The 24,103-nt window shown below is 47.8% G+C and overlaps 1 long non-coding RNA gene across 1 annotated transcript in view; it reads right to left on the bottom strand.

The window, feature by feature from the left end:
- The window catches only part of LOC138302117 (uncharacterized), a 39,212-nt gene extending 15,414 nt beyond the window's left edge, over nucleotides 1-23,798 (bottom strand). The window contains exons 1-2 of the long non-coding RNA XR_011205285.1: nucleotides 23,690-23,798; nucleotides 23,507-23,594 (exon numbers count right to left, since the gene is read on the bottom strand). This is a non-coding gene — a long non-coding RNA (uncharacterized lncRNA). The remainder of the gene's footprint in view (nucleotides 1-23,506; nucleotides 23,595-23,689) is intronic.
- Between the last annotated feature and the right edge of the window lie 305 nt (nucleotides 23,799-24,103).

The following is a 24,103-nucleotide window of genomic DNA, read 5'->3' as shown; positions in this document are numbered from 1 at the left end:
CACCAGAAGCTCCGAAGAAATCTCCCGTGGGTCGACGGAATCTTCCCCCTGCAACCGCAGGCACCAAAAAGCTGCATTACCGGTCCCTTGGGTCTCCTCTCAGCACGACGAGCGAGGTCCCTCGAATGCAGCGACACCGTCCAAGTGACCCCCACAGTCCAGTGACTCTTCAGCCCAAGTTTGGTGGAGGTAAGTCCTTGCCTCACCTCGCTGGGCTGCATTGCTGGGAACCGCGACTTTGCAAGCTACTCCGGCCCCTGTGCACTTCCGGCGGAAATCCTTCGTGCACAGCCAAGCCTGGGTCCACGGCACTCTAACCTGCATTGCACGACTTTCTAAGTTGGTCTCCGGCGACGTGGGACTCCTTTGTGCAACTTCGGCGAGCACCGTTTCACGCATCCTCGTAGTGCCTGTTTCTGGCACTTCTCCGGGTGCTACCTGCTTCAGTGAGGGCTCTTTGTCTTGCTCGACGTCCCCTCTCTCTGCAGGTCTAATTTGCGACCTCCTAGTCCCTCCTGGGCCCCAGCAGCGTCCAAAAACGCCAAACGCACGATTTGCGTGTAGCAAGGCTTGTTGGCATCCATCCGGCGGGAAAACACTTCTGCACGACTCTCCAGGGCGTGGGGGATCCATCCTCCAAAGGGGAAGTCTCTAGCCCTTGTCGTTTTTGCAGTATTCACAGTTCTTCAGCCTAGTAAGAGCTTCTTTGCACCAACCGCTGGCATTTCTTGGGCATCTGCCCATCTCCGAGTTGCTTGTGACTTTTGGACTTGGTCCCCTTGTTCCACAGGTACCCTCAGTCAGGAATCCATAGTTGTTGCATTGCTGATTTGTGTTTTCCTTGCATTTTCCCTCTAACACGACTATTTTTTCCTTAGGGGAACTTTAGTGCACTTGGCACTCACTTTTCAGGGTCTTGGGGAGGGTTATTTTGCTAACTCTCACTATTTTCTAATAGTCCCAGAGACCCTCTACAAGGTCACATAGGTTTGGGGTCCATTCGTGGTTCGCATTCCACTTCTGGAGTATATGGTTTGTGTTGCCCCTATCCCTATGTTTCCCCATTGCATCCTATTGTAACTATACATTGTTTGCACTGTTTTCTAAGACTATACTGCATATTTTTGCTATTGTGTATATATACCTTGTGTATATTTCCTATCCTCTCACTGAGGGTACACTCTAAGATACTTTGGCATATTGTCATAAAAATAAAGTACCTTTATTTTTAGTATAACTGTGTATTGTGTTTTCTTATGATATTGTGCATATGACACTAAGTGGTACTGTAGTAGCTTCACACGTCTCCTAGTTCAGCCTAAGCTGCTCTGCTAAGCTACCATTATCTATCAGCCTAAGCTGCTAGACACCCTATACACTAATAAGGGATAACTGGGCCTGGTGCAAGGTGCAAGTACCCCTTGGTACTCACTACAAGCCAGTCCAGCCTCCTACACCAAGGCCAAGAGTCGTGAAAGTATCCAGGGGGGGCAGGAGCCCACTAAACCCTGGATGAAGGTGCAAAATGGCTGCCTCCGGATGGAAGAAGCTGAAGCTTCTGCAACAACGAAATGTGCTAGGAACTTCTTCTTTGTGAAGAAGATATCCCACGGAGTGCTGGAGGATGCAGAGTTGTTTCCTTGGCAAAATACTGCAAACAAGCCTTGCTATCGGCAAGATTCACAGTTGAAGAAAAAGGGTGCTGCCCGGGTCCAGGAAGGACCAGGATGTTACCCCGTGGGAGAGGAGACAGGGGGGGGCCTCAGCAATGTAGAGAGCCCATGCACAAGAAGGTATCCTGTGAGATGCCTACCGCCCCCCCCCCCCCCAACACCCGCCCCTCCCAAGCAGCCACTTGGTCCTGAATGTCTGACATCCCCAGACTTGTCCTCTTAGGCCATTGAGCATGCCGCACACCTCCACAGCCGCCATTTCACACAGCCCTTAGACCTACACACTAGGGACAGCATAAGGGCACGTGACTAACACAGCATCACACCATGTCACAACCCATGTGACTCACCTACACCTACGTCATTGTCTACGTCATCACAGGACTGGACACCTGTCAAAAGGTTTGATAAAAGGCATCCCCTTATACTAATGTCTTTATATGGCCAAATACCCAAATAAGCATTTAGGAATTCCTTCCCCACTTATACAAGGGGCTTATATAGCTGCCATACTCACCTGCTACCCCAGACACTATGCAAGGGTATGTACCGTTTGAGCAACTTGAAATCTCATGGATGGAAGGATAACGAATCTCAAGATGAATTTTATACCTCAGCTCTTAAATGTTATCCAAACATTACACTTTGAATTTCCTAAGCAAACTATAATGTTGATTCTAAAGAAAAATGCTAACATTTGTGTGGGTAGAAAATATACCTGCAAAAAAAAAAAAAAAATCAACATTGCACTTCCCAGTGGCAGAAATTGACTTTAGCTTTCTAGACATTTAAGCATATATTCAAGCAGCCCAGATTAGACCGTCACTTGATTGCGACCATGACAAAAAAAATTGGATTCAAGTAGAAAAATAATTCACTAGAATCGAACTCCAGTACATATTATGGCTCCCGTAAAAGGTTTGTCCCAAAGGCCAAACACTGAACTAATCCACCTCTAACATTCTAGATTACTGACAAAAAAACATAACACGCAGAAAAGCTCTACAACATTCCCATCCATTTTAAACCCGAATGGACATAATCCACTCTCGGACTACAAATTTCGAACCTGGAATCCAGGAGACCTGACATGCCAAGGTAAGCGGCACTATAACCCACAGGACTACAAAAAAAGCTTCGATGTAAATGGGAAAGATAACTTTCGCATTACTCAAGTTTTACACTGGGTGTCTGGATGAGAAATCAGGGAGAATGTAAGTAGAGGGCAACCCAAACTAGAAACCTTATATACCCACAAGATAATATGCAAGGGCATAACTTGGCTTTATAGATTCATAGAGGGCCCGAGTCCGCTCTAAAACACCTCCATGCAAACTGAGCAAAGCACTTCGTTGTGGAGTCCTTGAGGAATTTGATTGATAACCTGGAGGAGAGCAGTTAAATCTTTCAATTATCCTTCCCTTACAGCGATTAGTATTACAGAGGGTTCTTGAGAGAACAATATTTTGCCCTGATAACATCTTTGGGTAAGCTGACCTCACACTAATTGCAGCCCGAATGTCAATTGCTCAGATGTGGACGCAGCCACCAACTCTGCCAATTAACATGTGGTGGGCAAGGTATGATCCATCTTTGCCATGGAAAGACTCTTGGCCATACACTGCTACAGAGTTTATAAGTTTGACTCTCTCCCTTTTATTACCTACGCGAAACGCACTTAAGTCCAGGGAGGGTATCCTGCGATATAATCTGAGGAGCTTCTCTGCTCCCAGTTAGGTGACTTATCCACTTTTATCAGCGATGGCAATGCAACAATCTATAGACATAGCAGCCTTTTTTCTGTTTCCCCATGTTTACTTTTTTAACTTATTGTATATAACTGGAGACTGAATTATGTACTATAATGTTTAGTGGTGGCGTAAGACTGCATAATTGCCTTAAAATGTAATTTCACATGAACCAGTCATTTTCTGTGTTTGTTAAAATGAAAAAAAAATTGTTAAAAAGGGATAGGTTACTTACCTTGTAAGCATCTGTTTATAGCATGAGCGCTGTAGATTCACACACTCTGCATACTCCTACCATCTAGAACTGGGCCCAGAAATGTTATAATTGGTTTAGTTCTAAAAAGTCTTACGTCACAAGGTATAGTGACTCTTCCTTTGGCCGGTAATGGGCAACAGCTCCATTTTAAGTTTGTTTTCCGTACAGTAGTGAAAGCGAAAGACAGAAAAATATAGTGACAATGCAAGAGTTAAGAAACTTGGAAGTGAAATAATAGCGCATGCATCTGCAAATGCTACAGGCTTCCAAGGAGGTAGGTGGATGGATGCATGTTAATCTACAGCACTACATGCTACAAACAGATGCTTATAAGGTAAGTAACCTTTTCTATTCTATTAGTAGCATGTGCGCCTGTTGATACACAGGCTTGCCATAGGCTGTAAAGCAGTTCTCCCCATAAGCGTTGGTTAACTGGAGGATTTTGCAGATGATTGAAAAAAGGTCTTTAAGGCAGACTGTTCAGCTGCTTGTTGGAATGCTAAGACATCTACAAAGTAGTGGTTAGTGAATGTGTGTGGAACGGACCAGGTAGCTGTTTAACGGCTGTCAGCTAGTGTTGTTACCTAAGATCGGATGTATGATGGAACAACATGCCTTTACAACACGGTAAGTACAATGCCTGTTCATTACTACGCATGCACTTACCACAAAATGTTTTTACCACGCATATGGTTTTATCACGCATGTCTTTACCACAAACATTTCGTAGTAAAAGCATAGTTGGTAAAGGCATATACATAGTAAAAGGTAGAGGTAAGTATGACATACATTTCCACCCAAAAAACCCTACCTACCCTATACCCTAAAAATTACCTTACCACCCCAAAACCCATACCCACCCTTAAACCTAAAACTATCCTTACCACCCCAAATACCATACCCACCCTAAAACCTAAAAATGCCTATTCCACCCAAATACCCATACCCAACCCTTAAAAACCTAAAAATGCCCATACCACCCAAAACCCATCCCCGCCCTAAAACCCAAAAATGCCCATACCACCCAAAAACCCATACCCTCCCATAAACCCAGAAATTCCTATTCCACCACAAAACCCATACCCACCCTAAATCCTAAAGATGCCCTGACCACCCCAAAACCCATACCCACCCTAAAACCTAAAAATGCCCTTACAAACCCAAAACCCATACCCACCCTAAAACCTAAGAATGCCCTTACCACCCCAAAACCCATACCCACCCTTATACCTAAAAATATCCTTACCACCATGAATCCCATACCCACCCTAAAACCTGAAAATGCCCTTACCATCCCAAAACCCATACCCACCTTAAAACCCCAAAATGCCCATACCACCCCAAAGCCCATACCCACCCAAAACCCCAAATTACCTATTCCACCCAAAAACCCATACCCACCCTAAAACCTAAAAATGCCCTTACCATCCCAAAACCCATACACACCAGAAGACCTAAATATGCTGTTACCAGCCCAAAAACCATACCCACCCTAAAACCTAGAAATGCCCTTACCACCCATGCCCACCCTAAAACCTAAAAATGCTCCTGCCAGCCCAAAACCCATACCCACCCTAAAACCCCAAAATGCCCATACCCCAAAACCCATACTCACCCAAAAAACCCAAAATGCCTATTCCACCCAAAAACCCCAAAATGCCTATTCCACCCAAAAACCCATACCCACCCTGAAACCTAAAAATATCCTTACCACCCGAAATCCCATACCTATCCTAAAACCTAAAAATGCCTATTCCACCCAAAAACCCATACCCAACTGTAAGGAAATGCCTCCTTGGCATGGTTACCCCCTGACTTTTTGCCTTTGCTGATGCTATGTTTTGATTTGAAAGTGTGCTGAGGCCTGCTAACCAGGCCCCAGCACCAGTGTTCTTTCCCTAACCTGTACTTTTGTTTTACACAATTGGCACACCCTGGCATCCAGGTAAGTCCCTTGTAACTGGTACCCCTGGTACCAAGGGCCCTGATGCCAGGGAAGGTCTCTAAGGGCTGCAGCATATCTTATGCCACCCTGGGGACCCCTCACTCAGCACAGACACACTGCTTGCCAGCTTGTGTGTGCTGGTGAGGACATAACGAGTAAGTCGACATGGCACTCCCCTCAGGGTGCCATGCCAACCTCACACTGCCTATGCAGTATAGATAAGTCACCCCTCTAGCAGGCCTTACAGCCCTAAGGCAGGGTGCACTATACCATAGGTGAGGGCACCAGTGCATGAGCACTGTGCCCTTACAGTGTCTAAGCAAAACCTTAGACATTGTAAGTGCAGGGTAGCCATAAGAGTATATGGCCTGGGAGTCTGTCAAACACGAACTCCACAGCACCATAATGGCTACACTGAAAACTGGGAAGTTTGGTATCAAACTTCTCAGCACAATAAATGCACTGATGCCAGTGTACTTTTTATTGTGAAATACACCCCAGAGGGCACCTTAGAGGTGCCCCCTGAAACCTTAACCAACTACCCGTGTAGGCTGACTGGTTTTAGCAGCCTGCCACACTCGAGACATGTTGCTGGCCCCATGGGGAGAGTGCCTTTGTCACTCTGAGGCCAGTAACAAAGCCTGCACTGGGTGGAGATGCTATCACCTCCCCAAGGCAGGAGCTGTAACACCTGGCGGTGATCCTCAAAGGCTCACCCCCTTTGTTCCAGCACCACAGGGCACTCCAGCTAGTGGAGTTGCCCGCCCCCTCCGGTCAAGGCCCCACTTTTGGCGGCAAGGCCGGAGGAAATAATGAGAACAACAAGGAGGAGTCACTGGCCAGTCAGGACAGCCCCTAAGGTGTCCTGAGCTGAAGTGACTAACTTTTAGAAATCCTCCATCTTGCAGATGGAGGATTCACCCAATAGGGATAGGAATGTGACCCCCTCCCCTTGGGAGGAGGCACAAAGAGGGTGTACCCACCCTCAGGGCTAGTAGCCATTGGCTACTAACCCCCCAGACCTAAACACGCCCTTAAATTTAGTATTTAAGGGCTTCCCTGAACCTAAGAATTTAGATTCCTGCAACTTACAGAAGAAGAGGACTGCTGAGCTGAAAAACCCTGCAGAGAAGAAGAAGACACCAACTGCTTTGGCCCCAGCCCTACCGGCCTGTCTCCCTCCTTCAGAAGAAACCTGCTCCAGCTACGCTTTCCCTGGGACCAGCAACCCCTGAATCCTCAGAGGACTGCCCTGCTTCCAAGAGACCAAGAAACTCCAGAGAACAGCGGCCCTGTTCAACAAAGACTGCAACTTTGTATCCAGAGGAGCAGATTTAAAGACCCCTGCAATCCCCGCAAGAAGCGTGAGACTTGCAACACTGCACCCGGCGACCCCGACTCGACTGGTAGAGAACCAACACCTCAGGGAGGACCCTCCGGCGACTCCGAGACCGTGAGTAACCAAAGTTGTCCCCCCTGAGTCCCCACAGCGACGCCTGCAGAGGGAATCCCGAGGCTCCCCCTGACCGCGACTGCCTGACTCTGAAATCCCGACGCCTGGAAAAGACCCTGCACCCGCAGCCCCCAGGACCTGAAGGATCAGAACTCCAGTGCAGGAGTGACCCCCAGGAGGCCCTCTCCCTTGCCCAGGTGGTGGCTACCCCGAGGAGCCCCCCCCCCCCACTTGCCTGCCTGCACCGCTGAAGAGACCCCTTGGTCTCCCATTGAAATCCATTGGAAACCCGACGCTTGTTTGCACACTGCACCCGGCCGCCCCCGCGTTGCTGAGGGTGTACTTTCTGTGTGGACTTGTGTCCCCCCGGTGCCCTACAAAACCCCCCCTGGTCTGCCCTCCGAAGACGCGGGTACTTACCTGCTGGCAGACTGGAACCGGGGCACCCCCTTCTCTCCATTGAAGCCTAAGCGTTTTGGGCACCACTTTGAACTCTGCACCTGACCGGCCCTGAGCTGCTGGTGTGGTAACTTTGGGGTTGCTCTGAACCCCCAACGGTGGGCTACCTTGGACCCCAATTTGAACCCCTTAGGTGGTTTACTTACCTGCAAGAACTAACATTACTTTACCTCCCCCAGGAACTGTGAAAATTGCACTGTGTCCACTTTTAAAACAACTAAATGTGTTTTATGTAAAAAGTATATATGCTATTGTGATTATTCAAAGTTCCTAGAGTACTTACCTGCAATACCTTTCAAATGAAATATTACATGTAGAATTTGAACCTGTGGTTCTTAAAATAAACTAAGAAAAGATATTTTTCTATAACAAAAACCTATTGGCCTGGAATTGTTTCTGAGTGTGTGTTCCTCATTTATTGCCTGTGTGTATGTACAACAAATGCTTAACACTACTCCTTTGATAAGCCTACTGCTCAACCACACTACCACAAAATAGAGCATTAGTATTATCTCTTTTTGCCACTATCTTACCTCTAAGGGGAACCCTTGGACTCTGTGCATGCTATTCCTTACTTTGAAATAGCACATACAGAGCCAACTTCCTACATTGGTGGATCAGCGGTGGGGTACAAGACTTTGCATTTGCTGGACTACTCAGCCAATACCTGATCACACGACAAATTCCAAAAATTGTCATTAGAAATTGATTTTTGCAATTTGAGCTATTTTTCTAAATTCTTAAAAGTCCTGCTAGGGCCTTGTGTTAGTCCCTGTTTAGCATTTCCTTTTAGAGTTTAAAAGTTTTGTGAAAGTTTGAATTAGAACCTAGAACTAGTTTTAGATTCTTAAAAAGTATTCCAACTTTTAGAAGCATAATGTCTAGTACAGATATGAATGTGGTGGAACTCGACACCACCCCTTACCTCCATCTTAAGATGAGGGAGCTAAGGTCACTCTGTAAAATCAAGAAAATAACAATGGGCCCCAGGCCTTCCAAACTACAGCTCCAGGAGCTTTTGGCAGAGTTTGAAAAGGCCAACCCCTCTGAGGATGGCATCACAGAGGATGAAGATAGTGACTTGGAGGAAAATTCCCACCTACCAGTCCTAACTAGGGAGAACAGGGCCTCTCAAGCCCTGTCTCCAAACATAATAGTCAGAGATACTGTTCTCCTCACAGGAGGGACCAACATCTCTGAAATCACTGAGGATAATCCCAGTGAAGAGGACATCCAGTTAGCCAGGATGGCCAAAAGATTGGCTTTGGAAAGACAGATCCTAGCCATAGAAAGGGAAAGACAAGAGATGGGCCTAGGACCCATCAATGGTGGCAGCAACATAACTAGGGTCAGAGATTCTCCTGACATGTTGAAAATCCCTAAAGGGATTGTAACTAAACATGAAGATGGTGATGACATCACCAAATGGTTCCCAGCTTTTGAGAGGGCTTGTGTAACCAGAAAAGTGAACAAATCTCACTGGGGTGCTCTCCTTTGGGAAATGTTCACTGGAAAGTGTAGGGATAGACTCCTCACACTCTCTGGAAAAGATGCAGAATCTTATGACCTCATGAAGGGTACCCTGATTGAGGGCTTTGGATTCTCCACTGAGGAGTATAGGATTAGATTCAGGGGGGCTAAAAAATCCTCGAGCCAGACCTGGGTTGATTTTGTAGACTACTCAGTAAAAACACTGGATGGTTGGATTCAAGGCAGTGGTGTTAATGATTATGATGGGCTGTACAATTTATTTGTGAAAGAACACCTGTTAAGTAATTGTTCAAATGATAAACTGCATCATCATCTGGTAGACCTAGGACCAATTTCTCCCCAAGAATTGGGAAAGAAGGCAGACCATTGGGTCAAGACTAGGGTGACCAAGACTACCACAGGGGGTGACCAAAAGAAAGGGGTCACAAAGCTTCCCCAGGGGAAGAGTGTTGAGACATCCAAAAACACAAATAGTAAAGAGTCTTCTTCAGGCCCCCAAAAACCTGCACAGGAGGGTGGGCCCAAAGCCTCTTCACAAAACAATTTTGGGTACAAGGGTAAAAACTTTGATCCCAAAAAGGCCTGGCGTCGTAGCTGTAATCAGCCTGGACACCAAACTGGAGACAAGGCCTGTCCCAAGAAAACAACCACTTCTAACTCCACTCCAGCTAACACTGGAATGGCTAGTCTCCAAGTGGGATCAACAGTGTGCCCAGAGCAAATCAGGTGCCACACTGAAGCTACATTAGTCTCTGAGGGTGGGGTGGATTTAGCCACACTGGCTGCCTGGCCTCCTAACATGCAAAAATACAGGCAGCAGCTCTTAATTAATGGGACAAGTGTAGAAGGCCTGAGGGATACAGGTGCCAGTGTCACCATGGTGACAGAGAAACTGGTTTCCCCTGGTCAATACCTGGCTGGACAAACTTATCCAGTCACCAACGCTGACAATCAGACTAAAGTACATCCCATGGCTATGGTAACTTTAGAGTGGGGAGGGGTCAATGGCCTGAAACAGGTGGTGGTCTCCTCAAATATCCCAGTAGACTGTTTGCTTGGAAATGACCTGGAGTCCTCAGCATGGGCTGAGGTAGAACTGAAAACCCATGCAGCCATGCTGGGTATCCCTGAACTGTTGTGTGTCAAGACAAGGACACAGTGCAAGGCTCAGGGTGAAAAAGTAGAGTTGGAGTCTGGAAAAAGGACCCAGCCTACCAAGAGGAAAGGAAAGCCAGCTGGGAAACCAGCTGCAACACAACAACAAAAAGAGAACCTCTCTTCTCAGGAAGAAGTTCTGCCCTCTGAGGGAACTGAGCCTATGGAGTTAGAACCTTATCAGGTTGAGCTCTTAGGCCCAGGGGGACCCTCAAGGGAGCAGTTGTGTAAGGGGCAAGAAACCTGTCCCTCTCTTGAAGGCCTTAGGCAGCAAGCTGCTGAAGAGTCCTATGGCAAGAAAACTGGAACACATAGGGTCTATTGGGAAGATGGGCTCCTGTACACTGAGGCAAGAGATCCCAAACCTGCTGCCACTAGGAGAGTGGTAGTGCCTCAGGCGTTCAGAGAGTTCATACTGACCTTAGCCCATGATATTCCCCTTGCTGGGCATTTGGGACAAACCAAGACGTGGGAGAGACCAGTCAACCACTTCTACTGGCCCAACATGTCCCAGAAAGTTAAGGAGTTTTGTTTCTCCTGTACCACCTGTCAAGCCAGTGGTAAGACAGGGGGACATCCAAAGGCCCCCCTCATTCCACTTCCCGTGGTGGGGGTCCCCTTTGAAAGAGTGGGTGTGGACATAGTGGGTCCACTTGAACCTCCCACAGCCTCAGGAAATATGTACATCCTAGTAGTAGTGGATCATGCTACTAGGTATCCTGAAGCTATTCCCCTTAGGTCGACTACTGCCCCTGCAGTAGCCAAGGCCCTCATTGGTATCTTTACCAGAGTGGGCTTCCCTAAGGAGGTGGTGTCTGACAGAGGTACCAACTTCATGTCAGCATACCTGAAACACATGTGGAATGAGTGTGGAGTGACTTATAAATTCCCTACACCCTATCATCCACAAACTAATGGCCTTGTTGAGAGATTCAACAAGACATTAAAAGGCATGATCATGGGGCTCCCAGAAAAACTCAAAAGGAGATGGGATGTCCTCTTGCCATGTCTGCTTTTCGCTTACAGAGAGGTGCCTCAGAAGGGAGTAGGGTTCTCACCCTTTGAACTTCTGTTTGGCCACCCTGTAAGGGGACCACTAGCTCTTGTGAAAGAAGGCTGGGAGAGACCTCTTCATGAGCCTAAACAAGACATAGTGGACTATGTACTTGGCCTTCGCTCAAGGATGGCAGAGTACATGGAAAAGGCAAGAAAAAACCTTGAGGCCAGCCAACAGCTCCAGAGGTTTTGGTATGACCAAAAGGCTGCACTGGTTGAATTTCAACCAGGGCAGAAAGTCTGGGTTTTGGAGCCTGTGGCTCCCAGGGCACTCCAGGACAGATGGAGTGGCCCTTACCCAGTGCTAGAGAAGAAGAGTCAGGTCACCTACCTGGTGGACCTGGGCACTAGCAGGAGCCCCAAGACGGTGATCCATGTGAACTGCCTTAAGCTCTTCCATGACAGGGCTGATGTGAATCTGTTGATGGTAACAGATGAGGATCAGGAAGCGGAGAGTGAACCTCTCCCTGATCTTCTCTCATCAAACCCTAACGATGGCTCAGTTGATGGAGTGATCTTCTCAGACACCCTCTCTGGCCAAAAGCAATCTGATTGTAGGAGGGTCCTGCAACAGTTTGCTGAGCTCTTTCCCTAACCCCTGGTCAGACACACCTGTGTACCCATGATGTGGACACAGGAGACAGCATGCCTGTCAAAAACAAAATATTCAGACAGTCTGACCAAGTTAAGGAAAGCATCAAGGTGGAAGTCCACAAGATGCTGGAATTGGGAGTAATTGAGCACTCTGACAGCCCCTGGGCTAGCCCAGTGGTCTTAGTCCCCAAACCTCACACCCAAGATGGAAAGAGAGATGAGGTTTTGTGTGGACTACAGAGGACTTAATTCTGTCACCAAGACAGATGCCCATCCCATTCCTAGAGCTGATGAACTGATAGACAAATTAGGTGCTGCCAAATTCTTAAGTACCTTTGACTTAACAGCAGGGTACTGGCAAATAAAAATGGCACCTGGAGCAAAAGAAAAGACAGCACTCTCCACACCTGATGGGCATTATCAGTTTACTGTTATGCCCTTTGGTTTAAAGAATGCCCCTGCCACCTTCCAAAGGTTGGTGAATCAAGTCCTTGCTGGTTTGGAGTCCTTTAGTGCAGCTTATCTTGATGATATTGCTGTCTTTAGCTCCAGCTGGCAGGATCACCTGGTCCACCTGAAGAAGGTTTTGAAGGCTCTGCAATCAGCAGGCCTCTCTATCAAGGCATCCAAATGCCAGATAGGGCAGGGAACTGTGGTTTACTTGGGACACCTTGTAGGTGGAGGCCATGTTCAGCCACTCCAGCCTAAGATCCAGACTATTCTGGACTGGGCAGCTCCAAAAACCCAGACTCAAGTCAGGGCATTCCTTGGCTTGACTGGGTACTATAGGAGGTTTGTGAATGGATATGGATCCATAGTGACAGCCCTCACAGAACTCACCTCCAAGAAAATGCCCAAGAAGGTAAACTGGACTGTAGAATGCCAACAGGCCTTTGACACCCTGAAACAAGCAATGTGCACAGCACCAGTTCTAAAAGCTCCAGATTACTCCAAGCAGTTCATTGTGCAGACAGATGCCTCTGAACATGGGATAGGGGCAGTTTTGTCCCAAACAAATGATGATGGCCTTGACCAGCCTGTTGCTTTCATTAGCAGGAGGTTACTCCCCAGGGAGCAGCGTTGGAGTGCCATTGAGAGGGAGGCCTTTGCTGTGGTTTGGTCCCTGAAGAAGCTGAGACCATACCTCTTTGGTACTCACTGTGTAGTTCAAACTGACCACAGACCTCTCAGATGGCTGATGCAAATGAAAGGTGAAAAAAAATCCAAAACTGTTGAGGTGGTCCATCTCCCTACAGGGAGTGGACTTTATAGTGGAACACAGACCTGGGACTGCCCATGCCAATGCAGATGACCTTTCCAGGTTCTTCCACTTAGAAAATGAAGACTCTCTTGGGAAAGGTTAGTCTCATCCTCTTTCGTTTGGGGGGGGGGGGGGGGGTTGTGTAAGGAAATGCCTCCTTGGCATGGTTACCCCCTGACTTTTTGCCTTTGCTGATGCTATGTTTTGATTTGAAAGTGTGCTGAGGCCTGCTAACCAGGCCCCAGCACCAGTGTTCTTTCCCTAACCTGTACTTTTGTTTTACACAATTGGCACACCCTGGCATCCAGGTAAGTCCCTTGTAACTGGTACCCCTGGTACCAAGGGCCCTGATGCCAGGGAAGGTCTCTTAGGGCTGCAGCATATCTTATGCCACCCTGGGGACCCCTCACTCAGCACAGACACACTGCTTGCCAGCTTGTGTGCGCTGGTGAGGACAAAACAAGTAAGTCGACATGGCACTCCCCTCAGGGTGCCATGCCAACCTCACACTGCCTATGCAGTATAGATAAGTCACCCCTCTAGCAGGACTTACAGCCCTAAGGCAGGGTGCACTATACCATAGGTGAGGGCACCAGTGCATGAGCACTGTGCCCCTACAGTGTCTAAGCAAAACCTTAGACATTGTAAGTGCAGGGTAGCCATAAGAGTATATGGTCTGGGAGTCTGTCAAACACGAACTCCACAGCACCATAATGGCTACACTGAAAACTGGGAAGTTTGGTATCAAACTTCTCAGCACAATAAATGCACACTGATGCCAGTGTTCATTTTATTGTAACATACACCCCAGAGGGCACCTTAGAGGTGCCCCCTGAAACCTTAACCAACTACCCGTGTAGGCTGACTGGTTTTAGCAGCCTGCCACACTCGAGACATGTTGCTGGCCCCATGGGGAGAGTGCCTTTGTCACTCTGAGGCCAGTAACAAAGCCTGCACTGGGTGGAGATGCTATCACCTCCCCCAGGCAGGAGCTGTAACACCTGGCGGTGAGCCTCAAAGGCTCACCCCCTTTGTTCCAGCACCACAGGGCACTCCAGCTAGTGGAGTTGCCCGCCCCCTCCGGTCACGGCCCCACTTTTGGCGGCAAGGCCGGAGGAAATAATGAGAACAACAAGGAGGAGTCACTGGCCAGTCAGGACAGCCCCTAAGGTGTCCTGAGCTGAAGTGACTAACTTTTAGAAATATAGGGATAGGAATGTGATCCCCTCCCCTTGGGAGGAGGCACAAAGAGGGCGTACCCACCCTCAGGGCTAGTAGCCATTGGCTACTAACCCCCCAGACCTAAACACGCCCTTAAATTTAGTATTTAAGGGCTTCCCTGAACCTAAGAATTTAGATTCCTGCAACTTACAGAAGAAGAGGACTGCTGAGCTGAAAAACCCTGCAGAGAAGAAGACACCAACTGCTTTGGCCCCAGCCCTACCGGCCTGTCTCCCTCCTTCAGAAGAAACCTGCTCCAGCGACGCTTTCCCTGGGACCAGCGACCCCTGAATCCTCAGAGGACTGCCCTGCTTCCAAGAGACCAAGAAACTCCCGAGAACAGCTGCCCTGTTCAACAAAGACTGCAACTTTGTATCCAGAGGAGCAGATTTCAAGACCCCTGCAATCCCCGCAAGAAGCGTGAGACTTGCAACACTGCACCCGGCGACCCCGACTCGACTGGTGGAGAACCAACACCTCAGGGAGGACCCTCCGGCGACTCCGAGACCGTGAGTAACCAAAGTTGTCCCCCCTGAGCCCCCACAGCGATGCCTGCAGAGGGAATCCCGAGGCTCCTCCTGACCGCGACTGCCTGACTCTGAAATCCCGACGCCTGGAAAAGACCCTGCACCCGCAGCCCCCAGGACCTGAAGGATCGGAACTCCAGTGCAGGAGTGACCCCCAGGAGGCCCTCTCCCTTGCCCAGGTGGTGGCTACCCCGAGGAGCCCCCCCTTGCCTGCCTGCACCGCTGAAGAGACCCCTTGGTCTCCCATTGAAATCCATTGGAAACCCGACGCTTGTTTGCACACTGCACCCGGCCGCCCCCACGCTGCTGAGGGTGTACTTTCTGTGTGGACTTGTGTCCCCCCCGGTGCCCTACAAAACCCCCCTGGTCTGCCCTCCGAAGACGCGGGTACTTACCTGCTGGCAGACTGGAACCAGGGCACCCCCTTCTCTCCATTGAAGCCTATGCGTTTTGGGCACCACTTTGAACTCAGCACCTGACCGGCCCTGAGCTGCTGGTGTGGTAACTTTGGGGTTGCTCTGAACCCCCAACGGTGGGCTACCTTGGACCCCAATTTGAACCCCGTAGGTGGTTTACTTACCTGCAAGAACTAACATTACTTTACCTCCCCCAGGAACTGTGAAAATTGCAGTGTCCACTTTTAAAACAACTAAATGTGTTTTATGTAAAAAGTATATATGCTATTGTGATTATTCAAAGTTGCTAGAGTACTTACCTGCAATACCTTTCAAATGAAATATTACATGTAGAATTTGAACCTGTGGTTCTTAAAATAAACTAAGAAAATATATTTTTCTATAACAAAAACCTATTGGCCTGGAATTGTTTCTGAGTGTGTGTTCCTCATTTATTGCCTGTGTGTATGTACAACAAATGCTTAACACTACTCCTTTGATAAGCCTACTGCTCAACCACACTACCACAAAATAGAGCATTAGTATTATCTCTTTTTGCCACTATCTTACCTCTAAGGGGAACCCTTGGACTCTGTGCATGCTATTCCTTACTTTGAAATAGCACATACAGAGCCAACTTCCTACACCAATCCTAAAACCCAAAAATGCCCTTACCACCCCAAAACCCATACCCACCCTAAAATGCCCATACCCCAAAACCCATACCCACCGAAAACCCAAAATGCCTATTCCACCCAAAAACCCATACCCACACTAAAACTTAAAAATGCCATTACCACCCCAAAACCCATACCCACCCTAAAACCTAAAAATGCCCTTACTACCCCAAAACCCATACCCACCCTAAAACCTAAATATGCGCTTACCACCCCAAAACCCATACCCACCCTAAAACCTAAAAATGCCCTTACCTCCCCAAAACCCATACCCATACTAAAACCTCAGAATGCCCTCACCACCCAAAAAGCCATACCCACCCTAAAACCTAAAAATGCCCTCACCACCCAAAAAGCCCACCCTAAAATGTAAAAATGCCCTTATCACCCCAAATCCCATACCTACCCTGAAACTTAAAAATGAATTTACCACCAATAACAGTTACCCACCCTAAACACTCATCCCATTTAATACTTACCTTTAAAACCTTTACCACACATACACCTTTACCATTCATGCCCTTAAAACGAAATTTGTTGTAAAGGCATGCGTGGTAAAGGTATATTTGTCGTAAAGGCATGCATGGTAAATGCATGTGTGTTGTAAAGGCATTGTGGTAAATGCATCTGGTTGCATTTACTGCCTTGTCAGTGAGGTTTCCCCCCTAAGAGCATCATAGAGGCTCTTTTCTTCTTGGTAAATAAGGGCTGGGCAGGACAGACCAATTTCTTTTAGCAAAAGTGAAATATAGCTGCTGAGTTTTGTGCAAGGGCTTTGCTCAATTGAAGTAGCACATGAACGTGCACTTATCAATCATGTTAAGGGCCTTTTCTGCTACAGTCTGGTTTCAGGTTGACAAGGGCAGGACTGTTCTTAGAACCAAACCTAAATTCCTTACGAAAGTGGTATCCTTTTCCATCTAAATCAAACCATTGAGCTTCCATTTTGCTTCCTACAACCAGACTCTGTAGCAGAAAGGGCCCATCACACTTGAAATTAAGCGTGCCCTCAGGTAATGCATTGACAGAATGAAGGCCTTTCGCAAAACTAAGCAGCTGTCACTTTCGCTCAACCACACAAAGGTTCTGTCCTTTCAAAGGTGGGCATAGCTCAGTGGCTTGTCACAAATTCATACAGACTTGCTGTATTAAAGATAAAACAAAGCTGCCTGTCCCACCCAGGCCTCATTCTACTCGCAAGAAAGGAGCCTCTGTGGTGTTCCTGGGTAACACATCTATAGGTGACGTTGGTAAAGCAGCTACCATGTCCACTCTGCACGCAATCACTAAACAATACTGTGTTGATGTCTTAGCAGGCCAGCAAGCATCAGCTGACCAGGTGGTCTTAAGAACCATTTTCCATTCTTCTGCAATATCCTCTGGCTTATTATTGCTTGCAAGACAACTGCTGTACAGTCTACACGTGTGTCTACAGCCACACATTTTAGGAATAGAATGTTACTTATTTTGTAAGTATCTGTTTGTAGCATAAAGTGCTGTAGATTCAATTATGCCCACCTTCCTCCCTGGAAGCCTTTAGCTGCTGCATGCTCTATTACCTCACTCCTAAGTTCCTTACCTTTTTGCATGATCACTATACTTTTCTATTTTATGCTCCATCTTTACTCTCACTTGCTGTACGGAAAACAATAACAATGGAGCCAGTACCCAAAAGATGCAACCCTTTTGCCTTTGTGCAGGCACTAGGAAATCTTTAGGTGGAATAAATGGCAAGCTACCAAACGAACACAATGCAGATCAGCCCAATCACAGGTAAATCTAACTGTGCTAGCTAGACAAAAGCCTGACTGAGCAGACTAACAACTGAGAAGCAACAAACCAAAACTTAGCTCTGCACAAGTAGGCTCTCAAACAGAGGGGTCAGATCAGTTTCTATGCTCTTAAACAAACTAAGGATATTCGTAGCATGGAATAGTACAACCATGTTAGATTCATAAATGTATGCCTACCGTTTGGGGGAAGACACCAATGTTACTGAAGCACAAGTTACTTACCTTTGGTAACTAAATATCTGGTAGAGACATCTTCTAGTTGCAGATTCGTTACCTTAGAATTTCTCCCCAGGCATCAGACTAGATCCGGAGATTTTTCTTCGAGCAATACCCTTGCGCATCGGTAGGTGGCATCTGTCGACTCCGCAGGCATCCTAGGCGTTGGGGTCGCCGTGATGACGTTGGGAGTAGCACATAGATGTCGCCCTCGCGCAGTGACGTCAGTTTCTTTTAACGACTTTACACGCCAGAGCACAGAGCGGCAAAGAACACTGAGATTGGTGCGCCAGAGCTAAGGAACTGAAAGGGGGAATCCCTGTCCCTAGAAATCAGTTTGCAAGCGGGACGGATGGGTTGGCGGTAAGGAATATGCAACTAGAATATGTCTCTACCAGATATTTTGTCACTGAAGGTAAGTAACTTGTACATCTGATAGAGACTTCTAGTTGCAGATTCCTCACCTTAAAATAAATACCTAAGCAATGCCATCCTCAGTGGTGGGCTTAGAACCAAGATAATACTAGAAAGTCCTGCAGGACCGAACGACCAAAATAGCCATCTCGACGGACCTGACCTTCCCGGCAGTAATGCTTAGCAAACGTGTGCAGGGATGCCCACGTAGCTGACTGGAAGATATCCAGGACAGCAACTCCATGTGCTAACGCAGTGGAAGCAACAGTTGCTCTGGTGGAATGAGCACACAAGCCTTCAGGAGGTTGCTTCTTGGCCAAAGCATAGCACATTTTGATGCAAAGAAGCACCCATCTCGAGATGGTACGCTATTGCACCCCATTCCCATTTTTCGCACCCACATAGCCAACGAAGAGTTGATCGTCCACCCGGAAATCTTTAGTATGAGGTAGAACGCCAACGCTCTTTTTGGGTCCAGACGGTGGAGTGTCTCATTCTCATGGGAAGGACGTGGGGGTGCGTAGAAGGTAGGCAAAGTGATGGGCTGACCTACATGAAATGGTGTAACCACCTTAGGAAGGAAGAAAGCTCTAGTGTGTAACACTACTTTGTCAGGATGTACAGACAAGTATGGAGGTTTTGAGGAAAGGGCCTGAAGCTCACTTAGCATAGTGACCAGAAAGACCGTTTTGAAGGTGAGGAGCCGCAAGGGACAAATATGCATTGGCTCAAAGGGGGTACACATCAAATAAGTAAGTACAAGATTAAGGTCCCACTGAGGCATGATAAATGGAGCGGGAGGAAATAAGTGGGTGAGCCCTTTTAAGAACCTACTCACAATAGGAGATTTAAAGAGTGAGGGCTGATCAGGTAGCCTAAGAAAGGCGGAAATGGTGGATCAATCCCCTTTAAGGGTGCCCAAAGCAGAGCCCTGCGGGGCTAAAGAAAGAATGAACAGAAGAACCTCTGACAGAGGGGCAGAAAGGGGATCAACAGATTTGTTGGTACACCATGCCACAAATTTATTCCAACGACAGGCGTACACAGTTTTAGTCACTGGATGCCTGGCTGCCAAGATAACATTGCAGACTTCCGATGGAAGGGCAAAAGCCATCAACTGTTGCCGCTCAATCTCCACACATGAAGGCAGAGGTTGGACAGGTTCGGGTGAAGAATCTTCTCCTGTTGCTGCGACAGAAGATCCGCTCGAAGAGGCAGTCAGAGTGGAGGATCGATGGACATGCTCAATAGCTCTGGATACCACACTCTTCGAGCCCAGTCCAGAGCCACCAAGATGACTTGGGCCCGGTCGTTCTTGATTTTCTTGAAAACTCTGGGTAGAAGAGGAATAGGCAGGAAGGCGTAAAGTAGGCCGGAGCTCCACTCGAGACGAAAAGCGTCTCCGAACGAGTGCTGCCTAGGAAACTCCAACGTGCAAAACAGCTGGCAAGATCCAACCAAGGCTCTCCCCAATGCTGAAAGAGACCTTGCGTCACCTCTGGATAGAGACGCCATTCGTGATCGGCTGTGCATCGATGCCTGAGTTTGTCTGCTCTGGCGTTGAGGGATCCCGCCAGATGTTGAACCATCAGGGTAATGCCCTGATGTTCCAGCCATGTCCAGAGGCGTAGTGCCTCCTGACAAACGGTCCAGGACCCTAATCTGCCCTGTTTGTTAGAGTACCACATGGGGGTAGTGAACACCTGCACTACTTTCCCTTTGAGAGAGGAAAGAAATGCTTTCAATGCAAGCCTGATCGCCCGGAGCTCCAGCAGATTCATATGGAGTCCAGACTCCGCCAGAGACCAGAAGCCTCTGATCTCTGCCTCTCCCATGTGGAAGGGAGAGGGATCTGCCATGGACCCAATATGGATTCAAATGCCACCACTGCAGGTCTTTCGCAGTTCCTTCCGAAATCTGGACCAGGTGGGCTAGATTCCCCTGATGCTGCGCCCACTGGAACTTCAGGTCCCACTGCAGAGCCCGAATATGCCCTCTGTCATGTGTTACTAGCAGGATGCAGGAGACCATGAGGCACAGCAGCCTCAGAGTCAATCTCACCGAAACCCAAGACCAAGGCCGAAAGATCGGAATCATAGCCTGAATGTCTTGGAGTAGTTTGTCAGGAGGGTAAGCCCGATACTGCACTGTGTACAGAACTGCCCCGATAAAAGGGAGCAACAAAGGGAGTCAGGTGCAGGAGGTTTGCCGTACTCTGAAGGTGGGAGATGACATTCTGGGCCGAGTCCGCCTTCAACAGCCAGTCATCGAGGTAGGGGAAGACTAAGACCTCTAACCTGCGCAGATGAGCTGCAAGCACCGCCATCACTTTCGTTAACACCTGAGGGGCGCTGGTAAGGCCGAAGGGGAACACGGTAAACTGAAAGTGCTTGTGACCTACCATGAATCGTAGGTAAGCGTCCTGCAAGTCCAACGCTACCATCCAGTCTCCTGGGTCTAAGGCAGACAAAACCTGAGCCAGGGTGAGCATTTTGAACTTCTCCTTCTTCAGGAAGTAGTTCAGGTCCCGAAGGTCTAGGATGGGACGTAAGCCCTTGTCCTTCTTTGGTATCAGAAAGTGGTGGGAATAACAACCACAACCTACTTCTGGCACAAGGACCTTTTCTATAGCTCCCTTGGCCAAGAGAGCAGCACCTTCCTGGCGGAGAAGTGCCAAATTATCATCCGGAAGGTGATTGAAGGATGGTGGCATGTGTGGTGGAGCAGATTCGAAAGGGAGGGAATAGCCCTTTTGAACGATCTGCAAAACCCACCCGTCTGTGGTGATATATTCCCAGTGGGGCAGGTGATGGTAAATCCTGCCACCAACTGGATGGGAGTGAGGGGACGGACTAGGAGGGTTTGGAGGCTGCAGCTGGGGCAGAGGTAGACTGGACAGACCTCTGGTTCCCTTTCCCACGGCCACATGGGATTCCAAGTCCTCAGCCACGCATAGGCTGGCCAGCGTGCGTGGCACGGTGGCTGTGTGGAGGACGTGACGGCGCCCCTTCCGTGTCCACGAAAGGGGCAAAAAGCGGACTGTGGTGGGCGAGAGGCCGAGGAAAGACTGAGCCGTAGCCCGGGAATCCTTGAATCTCCCCAAGGCCGAGTCCGCTTCAAATCAGAAGATATGGGTACAATCAAAAGGCATGTCCATGAGTGACTGTTGGACATACCCAGAGAAACCAGAAGTGCGTAACCAGGCCACTGTCGTTGCAACCGATCTGCCCAGAGAGTCGGTCAGATCCAGCCCACAACAGATTGTGAACTTTGCTGCGTCTCTCCCATCGTTCACTGCTTGGGAGACGATAGCACGGGCCTCCTCCGGTATCTGCAGCAGGACTTGCGCAACCGTATCCCACAAGGAGTGGGTATAAGGGCCCAAAAGCTATAAGGTGTGTAAGGAAATGCCTCCTTGGCATGGTTGCCCCCTAACCTTTTGCTTTTGCTGATGCTATGTTTTGATTGAAAGTGTGCTGGGGCCCTGCAAACCAGGCCCCAGCACCAGTGTTCTTTCCCTAAACTGTACCTTTGTCTCTACAATTGGCCAAACCCTGGCACTCAGATAAGTCCCTTGTAACTGGTACCCCTGGTACCAAGGGCCCTGATGGCAGGGAAGGTCTCTAAGGGCTGCAGCATGTCTTATGCCTCCCCGAGGACCCCTCACTCAGCACATGTACACTGTCTCACAGCTTGTGTGTGCTGGTGGGGAGAAAAAGACTAAGTCGACATGGCACTCCCCTCAGGTTGCCATGCCAACCTCACACTGCTTGTGGCATAGGTAAGTCACCCCTCTAGCAGGCCTTACAGCCCTAAGGCAGGGTGCACTATACCACAGTGAGGGTATATGTGCATGAGCACTATGCCCCTACAGTGTCTAAGCAAAACCTTAGACATTGTAAGTACAGGGTAGCCATAAGAGTATATAGTCTGGGAGTTTGTCAAACACAAACTCCACAGTTCCATAATGGCTACACTGAAAACTGGGAAGTTTGGTATCAAACTTCTCAGCACAATAAATGCACACTGATTCCAGTATGCAATTTATCGTAACATCCACCCAAAGGGCATCTTAGAGATGCCCCCTGAATACCAATCCAACTTCTAGTGTAGGTTGACCAGTTTTTGCCAGCCTGCCACACACCAGACATGTTGCTGGCCTCATGGGGAGAGTGCCTTTGTCACTATGCGGCCAGGAACAAAGCCTGTACTGGGTGGAGGTGCTTCACAACTTCCCCTGCAGGAACTGTAACACCTGGCGGTGAGCCTCAAAGGCTCACCCATTTTGTTAAAGCGCCCTAGGGCATCCCATTAATTAGCAGAGGGAGATTTGATTACATAGGGCTGGCGCTCACCTCATGTCCACCATATATCCTAAAGGTGCCCCATTAAAATAACATGGTGCTCCCGGAAGGAGGATCCTCCCCCAATTCCTCCACACCTCCCAGGGAGGGAAACACAGCAATGTTCAAGATATCCGAGGCACTCATATGAATAAATGTGTTGATATTTGTATCTATAGCAGTAGATACAGTCTTCTTAGCCTAGAAATGTCCCGATATATAACAGTCAATAGCCAACAGCTTGAATCCAATCTTCTTATTTATTGAAATATGTATCAAACAGCAATCACCAAGAATCAACAGCCAACACGTGTTTCGTTGTGCGAAAAATAGTCGCAATGACTTCCTCAGGGCTGTGAATACAATTAATAGAATTATGTGTTTGTAAAAGCATTCAAATCCATTTTTACCTGATTGATTTTGGTTTTGTTTGCACCAACACCCACCTCAAAGAGTGATCTGATAGAGAGTCCCAGGGGTGGACTCTACCTAGATATTACAAAGGTGTGACAATTTTAAAAGTGACTATATTTCAACAAGGAACATACTTCTACATTAGATCTGAGAGATGCAGATGAAGTGACTACATAATAATGCATTCTAATTACAAAGGTACGAACCAGATCCAGAAAGTGTGCCATCACCATACGTCCGTAAAGTTAGTAAGAAAATGTAAGTCAAAAATAACACCAAAAAACAAATATCAAACAAAAAAACGTGAAAAATTAAATACCAGTGATGGAGAGGCGGACAATAACGTGGACCCCAATTCACAATAAAGAATCCGAAAAGATTATCTTGTTGTTGTGCCCAAATTGGTAGTGCATACCTTTAGCAGTAAATTCCAATTAATCGAACTCCAAAGTAAACCGAATAGCTTTTAGTCCAAACCCGGCATGTAGTCCAATGCCGACTATCTACAAAGGTTTTTAAAAAAAAATCTGTTACACCCTCACCTCTAATATTACAGCATGACTCCTGAGTCAAACAATATGCGCTCACTGCCACCTACCTCCAATTGGAAACCGAAATGAAAAGAAAATATATCTCAAAACTGACTTTTTCTTACACTCCTTGGAAGCGTGTTCGCAAAGGCTGGTTAGTCCAAGCCGACGCCGAGAACCACGTTTAAACAGGTAAACTAAGGAAATGAACAAAGGACTCACAATCACAGTTTTCGGGCGCCATATTGGAAGTATTCCAGATCAACATGATATATGACTAATGTCAACAATCCAAAACACCAATAATCTAACAGCGTATTGAAACTCTCATATATTTTAAATATCCAAATTTCAATGACCTAGATCTATTAGGTAGCCCTAAGTGGTAGCTGGGAATTGATGGAGAATATAGCCCGCATTGAGATAATAACAATCACGGGGAATGAAAACAAACAAACTGTCCTGACAAAAATCGCCATGTA

This window comes from Pleurodeles waltl, chromosome 6, assembly GCF_031143425.1.
Source record: "Pleurodeles waltl isolate 20211129_DDA chromosome 6, aPleWal1.hap1.20221129, whole genome shotgun sequence".
NCBI classification, from domain to species: Eukaryota; Metazoa; Chordata; class Amphibia; order Caudata; family Salamandridae; genus Pleurodeles; species Pleurodeles waltl.
Note: the sequence above shows the minus strand (reverse complement) of the source record. Positions and strands in the feature narration are given on the sequence as shown.